The following is a 12,786-nucleotide window of genomic DNA, read 5'->3' on the forward strand; positions in this document are numbered from 1 at the left end:
TAAACCATGAACCCTCACAACCCCCAGAGCCTTAATTTCCCTAGTTGTATTTATTTTTCAAAGTGTTCAGCCAATACACCAGATGTTGCAAATTGTGGACAAAGAATAACACCCTTTCTTCCCCTCCCAAGTTTCTTATCATTAAATATAACCAGCTACAAAGAAGTCAAAACATCACATTTATGACTGATAAAGCAGTTTAGAGAGAGTGGCTTTGGTCTACAGCTAAGTGAACTTGTAATAATTTGCCACTGAATTTGACATAATTACCTTGTCATCACACAGATGGACAGCCTTGGCTGCCCCAGCAGGTATGCAGCCCTTTTATTCTATGGAAGACAACCGGCTAGAACACAAATCTTGCAGACAGAAAGACTGGAAGGAGGGAGCCCAAAAGGGCCTGAGTTCATCCGTCATCCAAGTCTCCTCTTCTCTGAAGAGGAGATATAGTGGAGATGAGGCTCAAGACCAAGGGCATTGCATGAGTAGAAACTTGAAAGTCAGGAGAAAGCATGAAAACTTAAAGTCAGGAGAAAGCAGTTACTTCCCCACATGTCTCAAGAAGAAAAAGAAAATTTGGACAAACCAGTAACCATTAACTCAATAAGAGATCAAAAAGCAAATTTTACAGAACCTTCAGGGAAGAGATTATTCCTATAATATATAAAATACTTCAAGAAGTAGGTAACTAGGTTGTTACCCAGCTCATTTTATGAGCATAGTATAACCTTGACAGTAAAACTGGACAAGAACGGTACAGAAAAGGGAAATTACTAGCAAAATTACTAATGACATAGGCATTAAAAATTCTGAGTAAATGTTACATTTAATTCAGAAGTAAATTAAAAAGTAATATATTATGACCAAGTTTGATTTATCCAAGAAATGCCACATGTTCAATAAAGAAAATCTATTAATGTAATACACCACATTAGCAGATTAAAGAAATAAGACAGCGGCTATCATTCCTCCTATTCCACATTGTGTTGCAGGGCTTAACAAGTGTAGTAAGACCATAAGAATAAACAAGAGTCAGGGACTGGATAAGAAGAAAGAAAAAAAACACCAATATTTATGATATTGTCCCTGTAGAAAATCCAGGAGAATGTGTAAATTTATTAGAACTAATAAGAGAGCCCGGTCAGCTTGCTGGATACAAAATCAACAAACAAAAATTAGTAGTGTTCCTGTATACCAGTATTTTAAAAACTAAAAAAAAAAAGGGCTTCTCTGGTGGCGCAGTGGTTGAGAGTCCGCCTGCTGATGCAGGGGACGCGGGTTCGTGCCCCGGTCCGGGAAGATCCCACATGCCGCGGAGCGGCTGGGCCCGTGAGCCATGGCCGCTGAGCCTGTGCGTCCGGAGCCTGTGCTCCGCAACGGGAGAGGCCACAACAGTGAGAGGCCCACGTACCGCAAAAACAAACAAACAAAAAACTAAAAAAAAAGACACAGGAAACAGATATCATTCCCAACAGTAACAGAGCTATATCACATTATTAAATAGGAAGATTCAACGTCATAAATACATCACTTCTTTCCCAAATTAATTTACAAATTCAATTCTTATTGAAATACAAGCAAGATATTATGTGGAACTTGGCACACTTATCCTGAAATTGATCTGGCAATGTAAACGATTGAAAATAACCACTATAGTTTTGAAGAAAAATGGTAATAAGGTGAGAGCACTTTCTCTACCAGATATCATTTTATTATAAAATTATAATCATAAAAAAACATGTAGTATTGATGCAAACTTACACAAGTAGATAAAAGGAATAGAATTGAAAGTCCAGAAACAGCTTCCACACATATATGAAGTATGATTGAGGCAACATTAGAAATCAGTGAAGAAAGGACTTATTATTCAATGAAGTGTTGGAAATAATTGACTAGACATATGATAAAAAAATTAAATAAGATACTTTTCCTCAAAGCATACACATAATTATTTCCATATAGATTAAAGAACCAACTGTAAAAGGCAAAGCATAAAATGTTTTAGATGCTGGGTATCTTTCATCTGCACCTTATATCAGTTTTTGCTGCATACCACTTCTATTTATTTATTTTTGACCATGCCACGCAGCTTGTGGGATCTTAGTTCCCTGATCAGGGATTGAACCCGGGCCCTTGGCAGTGAGAGCGTGGAGTCCCAACCACTGGACCACCAGGGAATTCCTTGAATAACACTTTATTAAGCTCACAATTCTGGGTTAGCCACTTGGGGTTGGCTCAGCTGGACAGGTCTTCTGATGACTGTGGCTGGGCTCACTCACGCATCTGTGGTCAGCTGCCAGTCAGCTGGGTCACTCTGCTTCTGAGTGTTGGCTGGCGAAAGGCTGGGGTGACAAGTTAAATGTCCTTCATCACCCAGTAGTCTAGCCCAGACTACTTCACGTAGGTAAGGGTCTCAATAACTGTTGACAGGACAGTTGTATAAGCCCCAACGTCTTTCAAAACTCTGCTGGCATCATGTTTGCTAATGCTCCATTGGCCAAAATAAGTCACATGGCCAAGCTGAGATACAAGAGGTGGGGAAATATTGATTCTAACTCTTGGAGGAAATACAGAGATAGGCAACATTTGTGGCCATTTTGTAATTTCTGATTCTGCTTTCTGCCCCAGGGGCTGAACCATATGGACTGCATCAAGTGTGTCTCATGCTCTTTGGCTTCCATTTGGGTTCAGCAAATGGGGAACAGCAGCAGAAGATAAGAGGAATGGAGGAGAGTGAGATTGAGGATTTATTCCCTTGGCTCTCTTGCTGCAGCACATTGCTGCAGACTGACTGGTTTCTCCATCCAAAGGCCCAGCTCCAGTCAGGTGGCCTTTCTCCACAGTGCACTATCTGGGTTCTATTTTTCTATCTATCTATCTATCTATCTATCTATCTATCTATCCATCCATCTACCTACCTATCTACCTACCTACCTACCATCTATCTATCTGTATCTTTCTCTCTCCTAGAGTACAACGCTATCCTTTGTGGTTTCCCTACACTCTACCCACACCTTTGAAAATAAGCTCTCTGTTAAATTTTCCTCAAATTACTCAATTTGAATGGATCATGTCTTTCCTGTGGGACCCCGACCGATACAGAAGTAAATATTTAAGAATTTCTTAAATGAGGCACAAAAAGCAAAAACTATAAAATTAAAATATGACAAAACACATTGTGGAAATAGAGAATTCTAGACCCAAATACTCTGACTCAGCCATAGTTGAAATTACAGTTAAAGCCATAAGCCATACATTTTGAGAAATTTTGAGTGGAGATCATTTGGACACAGATTTTTTAAATAAGCTTTAACACTCAGTTAAAGCAAAATCCAAAAGTGTATTGATTAAATCCCGGTTCAGTCTGGTGTGGTTACAGTTCTACTAAAGTTAGATCTACACATGGAAATAATATAATTTATTTAATATGCCTACTATTATGGACATTTATGTTATAGCCAATCCATTACTATTACAAACAATGCTTTTTGTGTCCACTTAAGAATTCATTCTCTATCCTAATGTCATGAAGATATCCTCTTAATATCATCTACTTGAAGTCTTATTGTTTTACTTTTCACATTTAAATCTATAGTCCACCTAAAATTGATTTTTGTGGATGCCAAGATAAGGGTCAAAACTCTTTTTCTTTCTATATGGATTCCCAGTTGACCCAGAATCAAAAGCTATTCTTTCCCCATTGTTCTTAATGCCATCTTTGTCATAGATGAAGGTCCATATATGCATGGGTCCCATTCTTTTAATGTCAACCTTTTTGTGGTTTTATGCTTTAGAGTTATCTTTCATAAATAGCACTTAGGTTTTCTTTCTTGTTTTGTTTTTTTACAAATTGGTTATTTATTCCATTCACATTTATTTTGATTATCAACATATTTAGACTGGATACCCATTTCTACGTTGATCATGACTTTCACCATAGTTGCTAGGAAGTCTTGTCATTCCTTTGTAAGTGTTCCCTCCCTACTCTCTGACTGCTCTCATGATATTTTCATTGTTTATAATGTTCTATAGTTTCAGGGTAAAACTTTTTATTTATTCTGCTTTGGATATGCTGTACATCACGGATCTGTGGATTCATATTTTTCATCAGTCCTGGAACATTCATAGCCATTATTTTTTAAAATATTGCTTTTGGTTCATTGTCTCTACTTTCTCCTTTCGAAACTCTAATTAGACATGTTGGCCCATTACATTATATTTTCCACGTGCTGCTTTACACTTTCCATCTCCTTATCTCTCTTTACTACATTCTGGATATATCTTTCATATTTTCTAGTTCACTAATTGTCCAGTTGCTCTAGCATCATTATTGAAAAGACCATTTTTTCCCAATGCTCCAAAGTCCCATCTTTTTCATAAATCAAGTATCCATATGCCATAATCAAATGTCTGTTTCTGGGACTTGTATATATTCTACTGATCTACTTGTATATTCTATCTTTTTTTTTGGCTGCGTTGGGTCTTCTTGCTGCACACGGGCTTTCTCTAGTTGCGTTGCACGGGCTTCTCATTGTGGTGGCTTCTCTTGTTGTGGAGCATGGACTCTAGGTGTGCAGGCTTCAGTAGTTGTTGCACATGGGCTCAGTAGCTGTGGCTCACAGGCTCTAGAGTGCAGGCTCAGTAGTTGCAGTGCCCGGGCTTAGTTGCTCCACGGCATGTGGGATCTTCCCAGACCAGGGATTGAACTCATGTCCCCTGCATTGGCATGCAGATTCTTAACCACTGAGCACCAGGGAAGTCCCTACTTGTATATTCTTGTACCAATACCATATCACCTTAATTACTGTAGCTTCATAATAAGGCTTGATATCCAACAAGCAATTTCTCCCACCTGCATTTCCTTCTTTAAGAGTATCATGACTATTCTTGGCCCTTTGTCCAAGTACTTTTAAGAATCAGCTTGTCAAGTTCCACAAAAAGAAAGTTAGGATTTTGATTAGAATTTTATTCATTTTATAGATCAATTTGAAAAAAAATGCTCCATTTATTTAGGTTTTGTCTAATTTATCTCATCACATTTTGTAGTTACATTAAGTAGTATTTTTTTTGTAGAAGTCTTACACATTTTTTTTTAGATTTATTCCTATGTACTTGATATTTCTGGATCATAAACGATACCTCTTTAAAATTTCATTTCTAACTCCTTTTTGTTGGCATAAGAAACGAAATTGATTTTTTTTTTCTTTTTTTGTGCGGTATGCGGGCCCCTCACTGCTGTGGCCTCTCCCATTGTGGAGCACCGGCTCCAGACGCGCAGGCTCAGCGGCCATGGCTCACGGGACCAGCCGCTCCGCGGCATGTGGGATCTTCCCGAACCGGGGCACAAACCCGTGTCCCCTGCATCAGCAGGCGGATTCTCAACCACTGCGCCACCAGGGAAGCCCTGAGATTGATTTTTGTATGTTGAGCTTGTATTCATCAACATTACTTTATGTTCTTATCAATTCTAATAATTTATCTGTAGATGATCTTGGATATTCTACATATATAATTATATTATATGTAACTAATGACTTTTATTTCTTCTTTTATAATCACTATACAGTTTTTCTTTGCCTCATGACACTGGCCAAGATCTCCAGTACAATGTTGAATAGAAGTGATGATAGAGGGCAACATTTTCTTGCTTCCAATATCAAAGGGAAGTTTTTACTGTTTCAGCACTAGGTACGACATTTATTGTAGATTTTTTATTGACACTGTTTAGCAGATTAAGGAAATTCTCATGTATTCCTAGTTTGCTAAAAGTTTTCTTTAAAATTATGAAAAATGTTGCAATTTATCAAGTGCTTTGGCATCTATTGAAATGATAATATGGTTTTTATCTTTTAATATCTTAATGTGGTAAAATAAATTTTCTCATGTTGAAATCAAACCTTGTATTTCTGGGACAAAGGCAAATTAATCACAAAATATTCATCTTCTGGGCTTCCCTGGTGGCGCAGTAGTTGAGAATCTGCCTGCCAATGCAGGGGACACAGGTTCGAGCCCTGGTCTGGGAAGATAGCACATGCCGCGGAGCAACTGGGCCCGTGAGCCACAATTACTGAGCCTGCGCGTCTGGAGCCTGTGCTCCGCAAGAAGAGAGGCTGCGATAGTGAGAGGCCCGCGCACCGCGATGAAGAGTGGCCCCCGCTCGCCGCAACTAGAGAAAGCCCTTGCACAGAAATGAAGACCCAAAAAAGCCATAAATAAATAAATTAATTAATTAAAAAAAAGTAATATAAAAAATTCATCTTCTTATATATGCTAGTTTCTAAAATATATAGAACAGTTTTATAATGTGTAGAATTTTTGCATTTTTGCCTTGAGTAAAATTGACCTGTAATTTTCTTATTCACATTGTCTTCCTTAGGTGTTGATATCAAGGTTAGTCTCATAAAACATGCTGAAGACTGTTCCCTCTTTTTCTGTTCTCTTGGAGAGTTTATGAAATATTGAAACCATACCAGTTTAATAGAAAGAATTTAGGAGGGAGACTAAGGTGGCAGTGTAGGAGGACATGGAGCTCACCTTCCCCACAAACACATCAAAAATATACCTTCATATGGACCAATTCTCACAGAAAACCAACTGCAAACTGGCAGAAGATCTCCTATATAACCAGACCTGCAATAAAGATCTCCATATAACTGGGTAGGCCCCCAAAAAGAAAGGGCATCCAGTGGAGACTGGTGCCCCTGGGACACATCTGTAAGGAAGAAAAGGTCCATATGAGTGAACTCTCGCCCTGGGGAGCCCGCTTGCCTGCTGGGAAATCTGCTGAGACAGACAGAAGGGCTGGAGAAGCCTAGACTCTCACGAGGAGTGCCCGCATGCTGGTGTGCTAACAATCAGGGAGGAGAGAGACTTGCTCTGGTGGCTACCAACTTGCTACATTTCCCAATCCAAAGAGGTGAATACCCTGGCCCCATTCACTCCACACCACAGGCTGGTGCGAGATCAGGGCAAAGATTCAGTCTAGCTACACAGAGACAGACTGAGGCACCTGAAATGTGATCTGGGCAGAACTGCAGAGACCATTGTCAGCACACACTTGAGGGCTGTGGGTGAAACTGGGAAGACATTGTCAGCTTGTGCACCAGGTGGTGCCAAGAACATGCAGTGGCTAAGAACTTAATCTTGGGCAGACAGGTCCTGGGAGAAGACTGCCACAGAGGCAGTCCAGATCCCAGGAGGCAGCACAGCCACCTCAATTCCTGCAGCCACAACACCCTGACCCCAGCCCCAGGCTATTGCACACCACAGCCTTGCACTAGATTTGGGATGAACACAACAGAGAAAGGGATGTGATCTTGGGCTGCTTCTGAGTGGAAATGCAGATGCCTACACAGGCAGCACACAGGTCTGCTGTAACAGCATGGGCCTCACTTGCTTCAGCAATCATCTCCTTTGGTGCAAGGCATGCACCCAACGGCAACGGAGCCTGATCAAACCCAACCTTCAGGGCTTCTACTCGAACAACTGGGGAGCAGATCCCACCCCCAATAGGGTAGTGACAACCACAGAGCAAAGAGGAAGCCCCACTTCACATCCAGTACAGCCTCTAGACACCACAACATCAATCACAACCCCTTATCAAAGGGATAACAGCCAGCATACTCTGAAGAAAGACGTGGCTGTTATGTATACCAAAACCAATCCTTGCACCAAAAATATTGGAAACGCACAGTCTTCACAGGGATGATCCCACATAAAAACACCCCTTCAAGATCACAGTAGATAACTGTTTCTCCTAAATTCATAGAGATATAGAAAGTTAAGTAAAATGAAAAAGCAGAGGAACTACTTTTAATAAAAAGAACAAGAGAAGTCCCCTGAAATAAAAAAATAATGGAACAGACCTCATTAGTCTACCAGACCCTGAGTTCAAAAAGGAGATAATAAAAATGCTAAAGTAATTAAAAGGAGATAATAAAAATGCTAAAGTAATTAAGAGAGATTTTCGATAAAAATGAAGATCACTGTAACAAGGAACTAGAAACTATAAAGGTGAATCAATCAAAATTAGACAATTCAATTGCCGAGATAAAAACTAACCTAGAAGCAATGAATAGCACTAAATGAAATGAAAGAACAAATAAGTGATCTGGAAGAGAGAATAATGGAAATCACAAAGTCAGAACAGCAGACAGAAAGACAAATGAAAAAAAATGATAACAACATATGGAATCTATGGGATAATATAAAGCATGCCCACCTACGCATAATAGGGGTTCCAGAAGGAAAAGAGACAAAAAGGGGGATCGAAAATGTATTTGGAGAAATTATGGCTGAAAAATTCCCAAACCTAAGGAAGGAAACAGATATTCAAGTACAGGAAACCCAGAGGATCCCAAACAAGATGAACCCAAACAGATCCACAGCAAGACACATCATAATTAAAATGGCAAAAGTTAAAGATAGGATTCTAAAGGCAGCAAAAGAAAACAAAGAGTAAGTTACAAGGGAATCCCCATAAGGCTGTCAACTGATTTCTCTGCAGAAACTTTGCAGGCCAGAAGGGAGTGGTGTGATGTATTCAAAGTCCTGAAAGGGAAAACCTGAAAACTAGAATACTCTATCCAGCAAGACTATCATTTAGCATAGAAGACAAGATAAAAAATTTCTCAGATAAGCTAAAACTAAAAGAATTCAGCAATACTAAACCTACCCTAAAAGAAATATTGAAGAGTCTTCTCTAAACAGAAAAGGATCTATAGGAAATGGAAAACCATATAGGAAAGGCCAATATATAAAAGAATTGAAGATCACTTAAATAAGCCAGTACATAGCTCAAAAAAATAATCAAAAATTTTGCAAAAGCAATGATAACTATTACAACTAACAGCAAAAGGATAAGCATGAAGATGTGAAACAGGACATCAAAATTGCAAAATGTGGGGGAGAGGAGTATAAATATATAGATCTTTTAGAATGTGTTTGAATTTGTATGACTATCAGTTTAAAGCAAGTAGATATAGTCATGGGTCAACATACTTGAAAACTAGAGTAACCACAAATCAAAAACATACAACAGATTCACAAAAAGCAAAAAGAAAGGAATTCAAGCATACTGCAAAAGAAAATCATCAAACCACAAAAGGAAAAACAAAAAGAAGAAGAAATGAACAAAGAAGAACTACAAAAACAACTGGAAAACAAGGTTTAAAATGGCAATACCATTTTACATACCTATCAATAGTTACTTTAAGTGTCAATAAACTAAATGATCCAGTCAAATGACATACAGTAGCAGACTGGATTAAGAAAACCAAGAATCTACAATATGCTGCCAACAAGAGACTCACTTCAGGGCAAAAGACACACACAGAATGAAGGTGAGGGGATGGGAAAATATATTTCATGCAAATAGAAATGACAAGAAAGCAGAGGTAGCAATACTCAAATTAAACAAAACAGACTTTAAACCAAAGGCCATAAAGACAAATAAGTACATTATATAAAGATAAAGGGATTAATACAACAAGAGTATATTACATTCATTAACATATATGCACCCAATATAGGAGCACCTAAATATCTAAAACAACTAACAGACATAAAGGGAGAAACTGACAGTACTACATTAATAGTAGAAATAATTGAAATTATAATTGAAATTATTTCAATTATTTAAGAGAATAGAATTATTTCATCTTTTCTGACCACAACCATATGAAACTAGAAATCAACCACAGAAAGAAAAACGAGAAAAGAATGAACACATGGAAACTAAACAACATGCTACTAAAGAAAACAATGAGTCAACGATGAAATCAAAGAAAAAATCAGAAAATACCTCAAGACAAACGAAAATGAAAATACAACCTTACAAAATCTCTGAGATGCAGCAAAAGCAGTTCTAAGAGGGGAGTTCATAGTGACACAAACCTTCCTCAAGAAATAAGAAAAATCTCAAATAAACACTTAACCTATCACCTAAAAGAATTAGAAAAAGAAGAAAAAACAAAACCCAAATTCAGCAGAAGAAAGGGAATAATAAAGATCACAGAGGAAATAAATACAATAGAGATTAAAAGAAACAACAGAAAAGATCAATAAAAACCAAGAATTTTTTTGAAAAGATAAACAAAATTGACAAACTTCAAGACAGGCTTACCAAGAAGAAAAGAGAAAGGACCCAAATTAACAAAATAAGAAATGAAAGAGAAGAAATAACAACTGAAACTACAGAAACTGAAACTACAGAAGAAATAACAACTGAAACTACAGAAATACAAAAAAAATCAAAATACTATGAACAGTTATATGCTAGGACAACCTAGAAGAAATGGACAAGTTTCTAGAAACATACAGCTTGCCAAAACTGGGTCAAGAAGAAACAGTTAATTTGAACAGAGCAATCACTAGAAGTGAAACAGAATCTTTAATGAAATTCCCTGCAAACAAAAGTCCAGGACTGGACAGCTTCACTGGGGAATTCTACCACACGTACAAAGAAGAACTTATACTGATCCTGTCAAAGTACTCCAAAAAATTGAAGAGGAGGGAACATTACCAAATTCATTCCACGAAGTCACTATCACCCTTATAACAAAACTAGACAAACACTACAAAAAACGAAAATTACAGGTCAATATATTTGATGAGTACAGATGCAAAAATCATCAACAAAATATTGGCAAACTGAATCCAACAATACATAAAAAGGATCATACACCATGATCAGGTTGGATTCATACCAGGGTCACAAGGATGGTTCAACATATGTAAATCAATCAATGTGATACACCACATCAACAAAAGAAAAAACAAAAACCACACGATCATCTCAATAGATGCAGAAAAAGCATTTGACGAAATTCAATATCCATTCATGATAAAAACTCTTACCAAAGTGGGTATAGAGGGAACATATCTCAACATAATAAAAACAATATATGACAAACCTACAGTCAACATTATATTCAGCAATGAAAAGCTGAAAGCCTTCACACTAAATTCAGAAACTAGATAAGGATACCCAATATCACCACTTCTATTTAACATAGTATTGGAAGAACTAGCCCCAGGAATTAGGTACTAAAAAGAAATAATGGAAAGGAAGAGGTAAAACTGTCACTATTTGTCACTATTTGCAGATGACATGATACTCTATATAGAGAACCCTAAAATCTCCAAACAAAAACTATTAGAACTAATCCATGAATTCAACAAGGGAGCAGGATACAAGATTAATATACATAAATCCGTTGCATTTCTTTACACTAACAATGAAATACCAGAAAGAGAAAGTAAAAAAACAATCCTGTTTAAAATCGATTAAAAAAAATTACCTACAAATAAACTTAACCAAGGAGGTTAAAGACCTATACACTGAAAACTATAAGACACTGATAAAAGAAATTGAAGATAAGTCAAAGAAATGGAAGGATATCCGATGCTCTTGGATTGGAAAAATTAATATTGTTAATATGGCCATAATACCCAAAGCAATCTAGATTCAGTGTGATCCCTATCAAAATACACATGACATTTTTCAAAGAACTAGAACAAATAATCCAAAAATTTATATGCAACCACAAAAGACCTAGAATTGTCAGAGCAATCCTGATTAAAAAGAACAAAGCTGGAGGCATAACTCTTCCAGACTTCAGACTATACTACAAAGATACAGTAATCAAAACAGCATGGTATTGGCACAGAAACGGACATATGGATCAATGGAACAGAACTGAGAGCCCCAAAACAAACCCACATACCTATAGTCCATTAATCTACTACAAAGGAGATAAGAATATACCAAGGAGAAAAGACACTTTAACAAGTGGTGTTGGGAAAGCTGGACAGCTACATGTAAATCAGTGAAATTAGAACACTCCCTCATACCATATACAAAAATAAACTCAAAATGGTTTAAAGACCTAAATATAAGACATGACACCCTAAAACTCCTATAAGAGAACATAGGCAAGACATCCTGACATAAAGTGTAGCAATATTTTCTTAGATCAATCTCCCAAGGCAAAAGAAATAAAAGCAAAAATAAACAAATGGGACCTAATCAAACTAAAAAGCTTTTGCAAAGCATAGGAAACCATCAGCAAAATGAAAAGACAACCTACAGAATGGGAGAAAATATTTGAGAATAATGTAATGGACAATGGGTTAATATCCAAAATATACAAACAGTTCATATAACTCAACATTGAAAAAATAAGTAAAAACAAACAACCCGGGCTTCCCTGGTGGCGCAGTGGTTGAGGGTCCCCCTGCCGATGCAGGGGACACGGGTTCATGCCCGGTCTGGTAAGATCCCACATGCCGCGGAGCAACTAGGCCCATAAGCCATGGCCTGTGAGCCATGGCCGCTGAGCCTGCACGTCCAGAGTCTGAGCGTCCGGAGTCTGCGCGTCCGGAGCCTGTGCTCCGCAACGGGAGAGGCCACAACAGTGAGAGGCCCGTGTACCGCAAAACAAAACAAAACAAAACAAACAAACAACCCAATCAAAAAATCAGCAGAAGACCTAAATAGACATTTATCCATAGAAGACATACAGGTGCATGGAAAGATGCTCAACATCTCTAATTATTAGAGAAATGCAAGTCAAAACCATGATGAGGTAGCACCTCACACCAGTCAGAATGGCTATCAACCAAAAGTCTACAAATAATAAATGCTGGAGAGGATATGGAGAAAAGGGAACCCCTCTACATTGTTGGTGGGAATGTAAATTGGTGCAGTCACTATGGAAAACAGTATAGAGGTGCCTTAAAAAACTGAAAATAGAGCTACCATATGATCCAGCAATTCCACTCCTG

Source organism: Delphinus delphis, chromosome 9, assembly GCF_949987515.2.
Source record: "Delphinus delphis chromosome 9, mDelDel1.2, whole genome shotgun sequence".
Taxonomy (NCBI): Eukaryota; Metazoa; Chordata; class Mammalia; order Artiodactyla; family Delphinidae; genus Delphinus; species Delphinus delphis.